We start from the raw sequence: 14,555 nt of genomic DNA on the forward strand, positions 1-14,555 counted from the left end.
AGCCTAATGGATCACAAGTTTTAAAAAGGGTTATTTTGAGATATATCTGGGTTAAGATACAGTGGAATTGGGTATGAGTATCTTGAGATCAACAGTCAAGCATGTGTAGTTTTGTTATTATTGTTTATTGGTGACACTATCATTTAAGATTTTTTAAAGTGGCATGAGACATTTGGTACAAAATCTGACCCCAAAATATCAGTAGATAAAAGTAGAGAGAGCCTGGAATTGTGGGGGGCCATGAAGAGGAGTTTTCAACTGTTTATATTCTTTCCAAAGTGGGAGCAATTTTTTTGTTTTTTTTGGTGGAGGGGAAGAGAAAGCTGATTCTTTAGTGGTATATAGATAGGAATTCAAAGTTTTAAAGGATGTTTGAAGATAATACTTTAAAATATTTCATCTTTTGAAAGCACCTTCACACACATTATCAATAAACTCTCAAATAACATAAAAGGTGGAACAAGACAGCTATTTCTTTCATTGCCGGGTATGAAAACTAAAGAACATAAGAACCATAGAATTTGCTCAGTCACAAATGTAGCAAGTGACAGACACCAAAGTGCAACCCATATTGCCTATCTCCTAGTTAATTACTTTTACCCCACGTATCACACAATCTCTCAGATATATGTGTCACTGTTCCCTTTCCCATACCAGGTAATTTTCTAACTTGCAGTATACTTTCTCTGAGGGGGCTTTTGGAAATTATAGAAATAATAATCATAGAATATTTAAGCTTCATGAAAAGTAGAAATGTGCTTTATAAATATTAAATGGTAGGTGACTAGGAGTATAAAATAATTTTGCTCTAAGCTGCTAACAATGATTAAACATACTTTTTTAAGAGCTGCTCTTTCGAAATTCTACTTATTTTTAAATCCAGTACTTGGCAATGCCCTCCTTTAATGTTGCCTTTTGTAATGTCTGCTTCCTCCTACCCATAAAGTCTGTTAGATTATACTGACATAAATAAATGTAGGCGATATTATGCTTAAAAAAAAGATGGTGTTAATTGGGGACCACAGAAAAGAAAAACAGTGAGAATGAATGTTGCAAGGATATTTTAAATCCAAGAGAAGAACTGGCTTCGCTGATTGTTGAGAATAGTCTGTCCATAAGGAAGAGTGATTCCTAATGAGGATGGATGTACCACCTAAGTGTATAAGAAACAGCCTCAGCAAGGAAGAAATTGTGATACATGTATAGAGCCTTTTCTTTGAACCATGCCTGTTATAAGGCTACGTTTGAAGCCAGTAGAAAGCATTCTCCTATGTATTGTACAATAAGTAAAATGGCATGATGGAAACAAATATCATCAAGCTCTAAGAGCCTAGAAATTGTGAGTTCTTTGTTTTCTGAACAAGAGAATTTTCCACTATCTAAATGTCTGACAAGCAGACACTGAATTCTTTACTCAGTTGAGAATTTGTTTCAGTATCATAATAAAGATGAATTGATACAGGATGAGAAGATTATTTTATAGGGGGATAAAACACATTTATGGGGCCAGGTATATTAATAACTAATGATTTTAGTTCCAATTTTATTGAAAGCAATTGAGGCAGATAAATAAATGTAAGAAAAGCATGATTTCTATCTACCTGAGAGAAGCTTATAAATAATTATGTATATTTATTTGTTTTACTTTCCAGTAATTTAAAAGAAAATTTAAATATATATATATACGAAATATTCATTCTCAAAATTGCACTCAAAATTTGCAGAGAAAAAAATTACAGTACACAAGGTTTTTTGTCTGTCATCCTATTATGAAAGGATAAGAAATTCTATTTCATTTCCAAATAACAATAATACCACCTTATGGTTATATGGCACATTTTGTCTGAGAGCATAAACGATCGTCTCAATGCAAGGTATAACAGGATTTTATCATTTAAAATTAATGACATTTCTGGTGGTGAAAATTCAAAAGTGAAAAATAGCATCTGATTTTTGCTGTGCAGGCACAATGCAGACACTGAGAAAAATTTAAAAATTTGTGACTTTGTATTTTCAGATATATAAAGAGATAAGGAGAATCATCTGGAAACTTCTACAAATTTTACATAAATTTTTCAGGAGTCCAGTTTGAATCCTAAAGGTTAAAAATATGTCATACATAAAAGGTTCATTTCAATTTGAAGTACTCATTTGAGACCATTTAAAATCTTTTCTTGGATTTGGAAATCTGTGAGATGGATACATTTCTAGGAATATCAAAGATGAAAATACTGTAGAATAATCTGAAATTCTGACACATCTCATCTGTCATAACATATTTCATATATATTTTGATATATTCTCAATATATTGGTGACAACAGTAAACTCAAAATTATACTTTGGTCCCAAATTAGTGCAGCCACTATGGAGAACAGTATGGAGGGTCCTTAAAATAATACTAGAGTTACCATATGATCCAGCAATCCCACTCCTGGGCATATATCCGGAGAAAACTATAATTTGAAAAGATAAATGCACCCCAGTGTTCACTGCTGCACTATTTACAATAGCCAAGACATGGAAGCAACCTAAATGTCCATTGACAGATGAACCAATAAAGAAGATGTGGTATAGAATGCAGTGGAATATTACTCAGCCATAAAAGGATGAAATAATGCCATTCACAGCAACATGGATGGACCTAGAGATTATCATACTAAGTAAGCCAGACAGAGGAAGATGAATATCGTATAATATCGCTTATATGTGGAATCTAAAAAAAATGATACAAATGAACTTATTCATAAAACAGAAATAGACGAACAGACATAGAAAACAAATTTATGGTTACCAAAGGGGAAAGTGGGGGGAGGAATAAATAAGGAGTTTGGGATGAAAACATACACAATAATATATATAAAATAGATAAACAATAAGGACCTACTATATAGCACAGGGAACTATACTCAATATCTTGTAATAATTTATAAGGGAAAAGAGTCTGGAAAAGAATATATACATATATATATATAAAACTGAATCAGTTTTGTACACTTGAAACTAACACAACATTGTAAATCAACTATACTTCAATTAAAAAAAATTATACTTCGGTCCCAATCAATGGATTATCTGTGGTCAGTAGTCCCCTGATTATTTTAATCCATTGTTATTCTCCAGAAAAAGACATAGTGATATATTGTTAGTAAAGAAGATGAAAGACAAATGATAATGTTATATGTGATTCCTGTAGTTGTCACTTATTAGTGATCCTTAGCATTGATTACGCTATAATTTCAGTTGACATTTTAAAATATATAAACATATTCTCAAAAGGTATATTATATAACCACCACCTCTTAGAATTTCAGGGGAATAATGGACCCTAAGAATCATCTAATCTTTTGCCTAATTTTATAGCTAAGGAAACTGGAGTTCACAGAAATTAAAGTGACTTTGCCTTAGGTTTTGCAATATAAGTTGCTAGCACAGCTAGTTCAAAAATTTAGGCCTACTGATTCACTTTACTTACATTATTCTATTGATTTAAGAGTAAATTAAGACGTGTAATTTATTTATTTGTGTACATTAAACAGATGTCTCAGAGAGCAACGAAATTTTTAGCATAGAACTGTTTTAATAATTTCTTACATGATTGATTTAATTAATTAAATCAGTACTAACATTGCAACTAAAGTCACTGTGACCTGAATAAAATGTGACTGACCTTCAGTGAGTAATATGTACCTACTCATTCATTAAGTCAATATATAGTGTGTTTCTACTAAGTGCCAGGCCGTGTTTGAGGCATTCAGAGTATAGGGGTAAACAGAAATAAACCAGTTTTTATGCAAGTAATTTTTTTTTTTTTTTAATGAAGACATGGCATAAAGTAAGTATGCTAGTTCATGATAAGCACTTTGGAGAAAAAAAAAAGAAAAATACTGTGTAAGCAAGCCTAAGGCAAGATGGAGTTTCATTTGAACAGGGTGTACAGAAAGGCCTCAATTTAGAAGCTAAACTTTGATTGGTGAGTGCAGAACCCATGAGGAAGAACATTAACGGCAGCAGGAATACCAAATGTGCTGATCCTTAATAGGAAGCGTGGCTGGTGTGCTCAAGAAACAATGAAAGGTCTCGAGCAGTGGTATATGGGAGCAGGTTACTAGTAGAGGAGATCAGAGAAGGGAGGTAAGCAAGCCATGGATTGGGGAAGATTATTAGGGTCCTGAGGCCATGGAGATGTCTTGGACTTTTAGATTTAAAGCCCTCAAAGAGCTTTGAGCAAAGAAATGATCTGATCTTTCTTACATTAACAAGATCACTCTGGTTGCTGTGTAGGAGATAGACTTCAGTGGAACAAGAGTAGAAGCAGCAGGAAGAACAATAGGAAGCTACTGCAACAAAGCAGACAAGAGATGATGTTGGCACCGAAGATTATTACACCACAACTAAGTACTCTGGGAAATCCATTTCCTATAGTGTAACAGATCCGTCAGGAAACAGGTGGATCATTCAAATGTTATTTGAGGAGATTTTAATAAAGAGATTATTTCCAAGGGTAGACCAAGGTCATTAATAAATAGTGTAATACACTGAGGCTAGTTATAACAGGGAAAAAGTAGTACCCTCTAGGTCTAATGGGAGGAAGCAATGGGAGCAAGCTAGTACTGGAACCTAAAGAGGAGAGCTATACGGAGAAGGCTTCTCAATGGAAGTAACAGCCAAAAGGGACACTGGTCACAAACTGGCAGAGAGACATCCAGGGGAATTAATACCCCTATATCAGTCTCCTCTCTCCCTTTGATCTCCTGTTGGTACAGCCTGTTGGCCAAACCCAAGGAGAAACCAGAGGGTAAGGAAATGCTTTGATGAGCCCCCCACAGTTTAGACTTTTGAGAATGGAACAAGGTGAAGAGTAAACTGGAAGCATAAACAGAAGATTGTCCTAACTCACACCAAGTACACTCACACACTAAACTGTTAAGAACTTACTATATCTTGTTTAAACACATACATGCAGAAATTTGAAATATATATATTTCAGGTAATAATTCATGAACAAAACTAATTCATTAAAGTCATTAATGTGTTCTTACTCTTGGGCAATGATGTATAAAGTTTAAATATTATGGATTTTTAATGAAATTATTCTATTCAGGATGTCAGTGAAAAAATGATGTGTGTTTGCTCATCTCTGTACTATCCAATCATTCAGGAATTATTACTAGGAGTTACTGAATATGTGTCAGGCATTTAAGAGATTTTCCAGAATATAAAAACATTGAGTTCACTCAAAGTTCTACTTACTTTCTTAACCAGCTTCTCTTCTCTCTCTCTTGACCCTTATAGTACCTGCAGTCTGAACAGATATTTCAGATGCCAGAAAACCATGTCATTTTCCAAGATTAGGTAATATCCCAAGGTGTTTCCTACTTTCAGATTAATTCATAGTAAAATTAGTACCTCTTGGACCAGTAGAGTTCTTAAAGAGAAAATAACAGTACAATAAAAATAAATATTATGTTTTATGTTTTTTAATTTTCCAAGTATTTCCGCATATAAGAACTCAGCTGGTAAGGAAAACATGAATAGCAAAAAATACTTACAGACTTGGCCGAGGAGGTGGAATCTTTGGGTTTTATGGAAAATATATGTTGTCAGCAGTCCAAACAAACAAAGATAACAAGCAAAAACAAGACTCTAATACAAGTTCAAATTATTTCAGTTACTCAGAAATCACCTCCTGTCCCTACAATTCAGTGACGATTACAGTGTAAAGTTTCATGGCAGAAGGGCAATTTTCCCTGCCCTCTCACTCGAATATTCAGATGCTCTTCTACTGTGGTTTGTAGGTGTATTTCCAGTTATTAAGCAATTAAACTGAACCAGGTAAATAGGAATGGAGAACCCATTTCACTGATAACTCACTGGAAGGTGTTATCTTTCTTCCATTTCCTGTTTTTAATCAACAAGCCATCTCCAACCTATATCACAAGAAATATTTGATACTTGTTTTTGCTTCTATAAGAAAATATATTCCAGGTTCTACTATGATGCATGGTCATTACTTTCTTTGATGGTCCACAAAATTCTATTTATTTGAATTATAGCATTACAAGAAGTATAACTGCTTATTTTGCCCTGGGAAAATATATTATCACTTCCAAGAGGGGAGTCAGCAAACTGATATGTAGTTTGGGCTGGTGGAGCGGAAAGAATATGTGCTTTAAAATCAGAGATTTATTTTATTTTACAAACACTTACATATTGCTCACCATGGGATTCTAAACATTTTATAGACGTTAACTTATAACAACCCTATGAAGAAGACTTTCTCCCCCAAGGATCATCATTCTCAATCAAATTTCATGAATAAGGATACTGAGGCTCAAGTGGCTAAACAACTGACCAAAAGTCACATAGCTTATAAGTGGTAGAATGAGGAGTTTAAATCAATCAGCCTCTATTCCCAATATGGGGGAAACATATCCTACCTCAGTAAATTGTAAGGATTCAATGAGATGTTTAAGGGCTACCTCCTCTCCCTGTGTTCTGCTTCCTTCCCTAGACAATGAAATATGCTCAGTATTCTTCCTTAAAACAAATGATTTAACAAACAAAAAACAACATTGTCTTACTCCACACTTTCTTCTCTAAGATTACCTGATTTCTCTCCTATTCATTGTCAAATTTATTGAAAGGACTACAGCTGCTGCCTCTATTTCCTCATCCACCCTTTACTCTCTCACTTACCAGCTCCTCCACTCTGTCTTTGAGTCTTCTCCTCTTCACACAATCTGTTTCTATTATGGTCACTAATGACTTTCAAATTTCAAGTTCAATGGAGATTTTTAATCATTAGTTGGTAGCAGTCAACACATTTGAACACTCCTTATTCAGATTACTCTTTTCTTTTGGTGCCCTTGATTCAAAATTCAGAGTTCTGTCTTATGATTCAATTTTCTCATACTACATACTCTGCTGACATGATAATATCCACTACTCTGACTTCAGTTTCCTTGTATGTAGGTTCTTGTGAAATACCTTGGGTTCCAGTGTAGTATCTCTTGCCCTAATGCCCAGCTGCCATCAGCTGCTGACATCTATAGCAAATAAAACCTATGACTTGTTTCCTGATTTGTCAGGCTAATAGCGCTCTTACCTAGTCTGACTAGGGAGACTACTATTTTGCCATGTGATACATTCAGCGGTCTTCAGATACCCACCTGGGCACCCTCTCTTCAGTCTCACAGCATTGTGGATACTGCAGAGGCATAACTGCTCCCTTTCCTCCCCATTTTCTGGGACTATTTTACCCAACTGGATAGACTTCGTTGTGGGGTGCTAAGCCAGATCACATCCCAGATATCTGCTTCCTCCTTCTCTAGGCTTAAAGGAAAACTAGAAAGTCCTGCAGAAAATTGCAAGTATGCTTTTGCCCTTTTCCAACTGGTCATGTTACTGCCTAACATACCACCTGGGTGGCCACATGTTACATTGGCATTCCCTCTAAGGGAAACTTGAATTTTTTTCTAATATGTAGGTAAGAAAGTGAGAAACAAACACCCTTGTTCAGAACTCCTGAAAATTTATCTGGTTGTTTCTATTGCTGGAATTATGATGTTGTGGACTGAACAAGAGAGGAGGGGAGGAGTAAAAGGATTGTTTTATCCTCTACTTTCTGTCTTTGTAGAGCCAGCTCCCCTCTGGCAATGGGAATAGCTACTTTCATTTTTATAATACATACCTGACCTTACAATTTGTTGTTCCCTTTCCTGTGGCTAAGATATAGATATAGCTGATATAGATTTGTGACAACTACAAGTTCTATAGGTCCTTTAGGGCCTGTTGATGGATAAAAGAAGGTTAAATGAGATAGAAAATTAACCATGTTTCTAACTCTGGGGAAGTGTTCCATGAGGTAATACGGGCCAGTATACTGACCAGCATCAGCAGACTCTGACCCTGTCCACTTGGCCCACCAGACTCTAGGGGAGAATCTGAAAGGAAACACTGCTAGTGCTCTCTATGACACAAAAGGATAACCAAGTAGAGGTTTTATGCATAAATTCACTAAATCTCCAAAGACAATTTTAATGACTTCTATTTCAGAAGTTGGAGATATGACATGATACGATTTCTGATTATGCCTTTCTGTGGGATTCTGGAATCTGTGGTAAAGATCACTGAAAGTTTGAAAACGGCATCTCTAAAATTAAAATTGAGTAGCCTATGGTCATGTTTATTTGCCGAAGGCATGGTTGATGATATAAAAATATGACCTATCTCAGTTGGCTAGGCAGCATCTTAATAAATGCACTGACTCATGCTGTGATTTCAGTCACCTGAGATGAGTTTTTTGGATTAAACCCTTTTCCCCCTGATTCCAACTTATTTTTTGTCTTATCTTTACTACCTTCAGCAAATTTATGTAGACAGCCTGTGCAAATGGTGGAAGGAGGATAAAGAAACCTCTTTTGCTTTGTAAATTTGTATTTTGATTTATGTGATATTAAAATTATTCAGAGGTGGTTAAAATAGGGAAACATTTACCCAGAGGTAAGAACCTGAGTGAAAATGAGAAACAGCTGGGGGTATCCAGCTAAATGGGTTTCTTATAAATATCCACTGGAATTATCTGGGGCAAAAGAAGACAAAGATTTAGAAGTGTGATATACCAAAGGGCTCTAGAAATTGCTTAAAACAGATCTTTTCATGCTCATAGTAGAAAATAGGGAAGTGTTAAGAAGGCAATTATCACCTGTAATCTAAATATCAATTGACTACACACGTGGTAACTAATGGACTCAAACTATGAAAGTGAACTATAGCTTCTGCAAGGAGTGAAAATAGCATATTCACTCATTTATTCAAAAATTATTTATTAAGAATCTGATATGTGACAGACACTGGGGTTTCAGTGACAAACTATAAATTGGCGAGACACAAAATAAGCAATGAAATATATGGATAAGCAAAATACTCAAAGGTTATAGTAGGTTCTGTAGGAGAAGTAAGCAGATGTTTTGACAGAAAAAAGAGAAGTTCAAAGGGGGAAATCTATTCCAGATAGGATGGACAAGAAACACCTCTCAGGGTGTGGCATTTCATCTGAGACCTAAAGAATAAGAAGAGCCATGGGAAAGTGGTCCAGATAGAGGTGAGAGTGGATATGAGGATCTAAGGCTAGAAAGGCTCCATGTCTTCAAAGAAGACAAAGAACAATGCAACTGAAGAAAAAGCTAGGGGGAGCACAATGGGTAAAAATCCAGACAAGAGTTAAAGCATGCAGTATCTTACAGATCAGGATAAGGAGTTTCAATTTTATTTGAGCACAACAGAAAACCATTAAGAGGTTTTAAGTAGGGAAGTGATGTGATCTGAATGGTTTTTCAAAAATATTTGTTTTGTGGAGAACTTAGAAGGAAGAAATGAGAAAGTCCTCAGACTAATTAGAATACTAATAGTAATACAGGCTAGAGATGATTGGGGCTTGGACTAGAGAGGGGAGGGGAGGCAAAGAAGAGTGGATTGAACAGACATGTATTTCAGAGGTAGAACTAACAAACTTGAAATTGAGCAAATACAGTTTATAGAGATAGACGAATTAAGGATGATTCTTGGCTTGAGCAAGTGATGGTTCCATTGTAAAAACAGACGACAGCTTGTGGATAGAGAGGGTAATCAGATGATCTGGGTTTTTTGTTGTTGTTTTTTCAATAGAGGCTTTTATTGCATCTTTAAAATATCACAAGAAGGTCTTAGGAGTCATCAGGCATCTTATTGTTTCCATAGCTAGACAACTCTTAAACTTTATTCATCAGCCTGCTGAACTTTTCCTTTTTCAGAAACATAGACACCATCTCCAAATTTTCTGATATTCTCATTTATAACTGTTCTGGCTTGCTGAGTCAAAATAGCTAAATTTGATACATGTTTAGTGCCGTTTCCTTCAAGAATTAACTCATCATTCTGGACTCAAGATAGTGAACAAAGAACGCCTTGTCTCATGCAAACCCTGCAGATGTAGTTTTCAACCAAGAAATTTCTAATTTCAACAAGAGACCCATTCTACATAATGAGGTTGATGGGCAAGTGGCACAAACCTCACCTTGTAACAGGAGCCCAGTGTGACACCCTTGATCATGTTCTATGCATGACTATAGATAGTGTGAACAGTAACCACTTCCTTTCTATTTCCCTACTATTTGTCAATGCTGGGGTCTCTTCACTCCAAGGAGACTGAATTCTACATTGATGTGACTGAAGTTCCTCCACAGAGTTCCTCTGGGGTCCTTGAAAATAACTGTGCGTCCTTTCAGAGTGATGTCAACATTTTCTGGAATGTCAACAGTCTGATGAGAATCATCTTCGTTCTCACAGTAGAGGTAGCAAAAATCGTAAGTGATCTGTTTTGAATGTATTATGTTTGAATTACCCTAGGGAAGACATCAGGAAGACAGCTGAATATATGTGACTGAAGCTTATAGAAGAGATCTGGACAAAAGATACAAATTTGGGAGTCATCAGCATGGAGGTAAATATTATTTATGGTCATAGGACTAGGTAAGATCATCTAAGTGCCATTTGTTATGATGAGTAATATGTGTGTAGAAAACCTGAAAGTCTTTTGAGAATAAAATCTGAAACTTAAAACTATTTTTGCTAAAGAAATCATCACAGAGGAGTGACCCACACTATATTTGGGTTTTGTTTCTTGATTCACCTATGCCTAAAATTTATTCTATTTAGTTGTACAAGGCTTCTTGCATTCAAAGGATCTCCTGTAATTCTATCATTTTATATACTATTTTCAAAGAATAAATGAGCATGTTAAAGATGTTGGTGATTTACATGAAGACTTCGTCAGAATAGTTAAATCTACAAAAGACAAAGAGCTGGCTGATGAAAGTGTTGACAAAGGTAAGGCTATGTGTTGAATGACAGAAATAGTTTTCACAAAAATGCAGTTCAGAGTGATGACTTGGAATGTTAGATATAAATGATATTAGTTACATTAAAAGTTATATATTTCTGTAGAAACAATTATTCAAGTAGAAGATTGGGGATACATATCTATGTAATAGTTGTTTTTTTTTTAATTTGGAGGTTAAAAAAAATAAAGGTTAAACTTCAATTAACCATGTGGGATAGGTACTTAAAATAAAATGTAAATTTAAGCTGTGTGGTAATCAGTTAAAATCAGATAGACCTGAAGTGTAATCCATGCCATCACTTCCCAGCAATGTGTCTTTGGAGTCTTACTATCTATGCCACTTGTCAAATTCTCATAATAACAGTCTAGAACATAAAGAGCTTTCCTCAAACATTGTTTGAAGGGATTTTTCCATGTTACTAAGCATATTACAAAATTATTTTAATAGTTGCACAATGGTCCATTTACTGAAAGTTCTAAGCCATCATTTATCTATTATCCTTTTGTTGGATGTTTAGGATATTTTTCATTTTACATTATTATCATAACTTTTTATTTGTTTTGAATCTCAGTCCTTGGTATTCTGCAGCAGCTCTGCTGTACACACCCCCCCCCCCAAGTCTATTCACTTGACCCTCTCTTACAGGATGTTTAGATAGCCTCTACTCCTTCACTCTCCTCTCATACCTCCAATACCTCTTCTCTATTTTTCCCCTCAGCTTGTTGATCTTGCTTCCTATGCTAAAAAAAAGAAAAGAAAAGAGAAAAAGAAGCAAACAGAAATTCCAAGCTGTTACAATCAAGTCACCTATTTGTATCTGTGGCTATACATTCTGTCTTCCCTTCTGTTACTTTGAATGAACAGCCTGTGTTTTCATTGAAGGACATTTCTTCCACTTGTACACCTGCTCAAACACATTGCTCCAGGAATTTTTGTCTTGGACATTATACCTTTCCCTCGACTAAATTATTCCAAGAGCATACAAGCATTCTTCTGTTTATCCCATCTTAAAAAAATCAGAAAAAAAATTCTCAATACCACATCCTTTTTCTACCTTATCTGCTCTCCTTTAGAGGAAAACATCTAAAAGTTTTCTTTATAAGCTGTCTTCAGTTCCTTTCTTTCCATTCTCTTGAATCCTGTCCAATTAGCATTCCACCCCATATGCCATCAAAACTTCCCTCAAGGTTATCACTACCTCCATATTTTAAGCCAATAATAAATGCTCCATCCTCATCTTATCTAAAAGACCAGCAGTACTAATAAGGCTGAGGATGGTCTCCTTAATATACTCTCTTCACTCAGCACCCAGGTTTTCATGTGCTCTTCTTTCTCGCCCAATTTTTATAGCTGCTCCTTCTCATTCAGTTTTGCTGGGTTTACAGTATCTCACGACCTCCAAACACTGGAAAAGCTCGAGCCTCAGTTCTACTCTTAAAACCTCTTGATTTTATACCATCAGTCACTGCCCTGTGATCTCACCCATGAATTTTTTATGCTGAAAACTTTCAAATTTATATCACCAGCTCAGACCCCTCTGAACTCTACACTTAGATGTACAACTTTCTAGTAAGATATACCTGTTGGATGTAAGAATTTCAAAGACTAAACTCATGATCCGTACCTCCAAACCTGCCCTTCCCACAATCTTTCTAAAAATCAATAAAATCAATCTTCCTAAAATCAATCAGTATATCAATACTCTCTTTCCCATTTCTCAGGCCAAAAAAAAAAAAAAAAAGTCATTCATGATTTGATTATTCTTTTTGCCTCTTATACTTTTCCTCTGTCAGCACACTCTTTCCTTTCTACCTTCAAAATGCAGGCAGTGTCTGAACATTTTTCATTATTTCCATTACTCCTATCCTAATACAAGCTATCACTATCACTCACTCAGATTACCATAATAACCTTCTGGTTCAGGAGTGTGCACTTTTACCCACAAGGATCAGATAGTGAGTGTTTTAGTTACTGCAGGCCATAAGGTCCTGTTGCAGCTACTTACCTCTGCCACAATGTGAAAGCAGCCATCTACAGTATGCAATTTAATGAATGTAGCTGTGTTCCAATAAAACTATATACTAAAACAGGAAGCTGGCCAGATGTGATCTATGGGCTGTAGTTTTCCAACACCTATTCTCGTTTGTCTCTCTGACTCATCTTTCTTTCCTAATATCTATTCTCAACACAAGGGCCACAGTGATCCTTTTGAAATGAAAATCAAAGCACATGATACATCTACTCAAAACTGCTTGTGCTCCCCATTTCACTCACAGGAAAAGCCAAAATTCTTAGTATGGCATACAAACTTCTAAACAATATGTTTCCTAAATTTTGCTCCCTGTGATCCAGCCACATTGATCTTTCTGCTGGTCCTTGAACTTGCCACATGCATGAGGGCATCCATCCTTTCTATGTCCTGTCTGAGAACCCATGGAACTGCAAAGCTCACTTTCCACATTCCTTAGGTCCCTGATCAAATGTCACATTTTCAAGGAAGCCTTTCCTCCCTAAGAAATTACCATCACCCTCCTCTCAACATGCCCCATTCTCTTTTCCTGCTTTATTCTTTTTCCACCATTACCAGCTGGTATGCTAAAAAGTTTAATTTTTATTTGTTTGTTCCCGCCTCAGAATACGTCCCATTACAATATTGGATATACTTGAGGATAAGTTTGTTTTAATGGTTTTCTATTTTATCCCCAGAATCTAGAACAGTTTCTGGTATATAATTTGGGACCAGTAAATAAATATTTGTTGAATGAAGCACCGTAAATGAACATGGGGAGGGCAAGAGAGAGTTCTTGGCCTAGATGTACCGAAGAGAAATTACTGCATCACATGGTAGAAGTTATTTAAAACTTCAAATGTAATACACCAAGGTTTATCTCTAAATTTTTTTACGTAACGTTTTGATGCCCTTTTTTCCCCTCTGTCTCTGTGATGCTTAATTTTTTGTGTCAATTTGATTGAACTAAGGGATGCACTGATAGTTGGTAAAACATTATTTCTGGATGTTTCAATGAGGGAGTTTCTAGAAGAGATTAGCATTTGAATTGAACTGAACAAAGCAGATGTCCCTCCCCAATGTGGAAAGGCATCAGCCAATCCCATTGGAGGCCCATACAGGACAAAAAGGTGGAGGAAGGGTGAACTTCCTCTCTCTCTGGTTGATCTGAGACATCCATCTTCTCTTGCCCTCCTGATTCTGACTTTCTGACTCAGACCAGTACTTACACCATTGGTCTCCCAATTCTAAGGCTTTCAGACTCAGACTGAATTCCACCACTGCCTTTCCTGGGTCTCCTGTTTGCAGACAGCACATCCTGGGACCTCTTGGCCTCCTTAACTATGTGATCCAATTCCTATAATAAATCTCCTTTTATCTCTATTACATCTATATCTATATTTACTATTGGCTCTGTTTCTCTGGAGAACCTTGACTAATATAGTCTCCAAAATGAAAATGACTGTTTATTTAACATGCTTTCAGTATTACCCAACTGAACTACATGTACACGGTCATATGTATACTATTTTAGTTTACATACTAATCTCATATTTTTCTCCTATTATGTTCATAAACGAAACAGATAGGTCCAATATTTTACTTGGAGCAAAGAACTTCAGAGACTACTTTAAAGCATTCTGTGTATTATAGCACTTACACCTC

At 35.8% G+C, this 14,555-nt stretch overlaps 1 pseudogene across 1 annotated transcript; it reads right to left on the bottom strand.

The window, feature by feature from the left end:
* Nucleotides 1–1,719: 1,719 nt before the first annotated feature.
* LOC309632669 (large ribosomal subunit protein uL6 pseudogene) lies at nt 1,720–14,207 on the bottom strand (annotated as a pseudogene). Its single transcript has 3 exons — nt 14,010–14,207; nt 11,569–11,622; nt 1,720–10,384 (listed from the first exon to the last, which is right to left on the bottom strand). The product of its transcript is annotated as a large ribosomal subunit protein uL6 pseudogene (transcript).
* Nucleotides 14,208–14,555: the final 348 nt, after the last annotated feature.

This window comes from Balaenoptera borealis (genome assembly GCF_965194805.1).
Source record: "Balaenoptera borealis genome assembly, chromosome: 7".
NCBI lineage: Eukaryota > Metazoa > Chordata > Mammalia > Artiodactyla > Balaenopteridae > Balaenoptera > Balaenoptera borealis.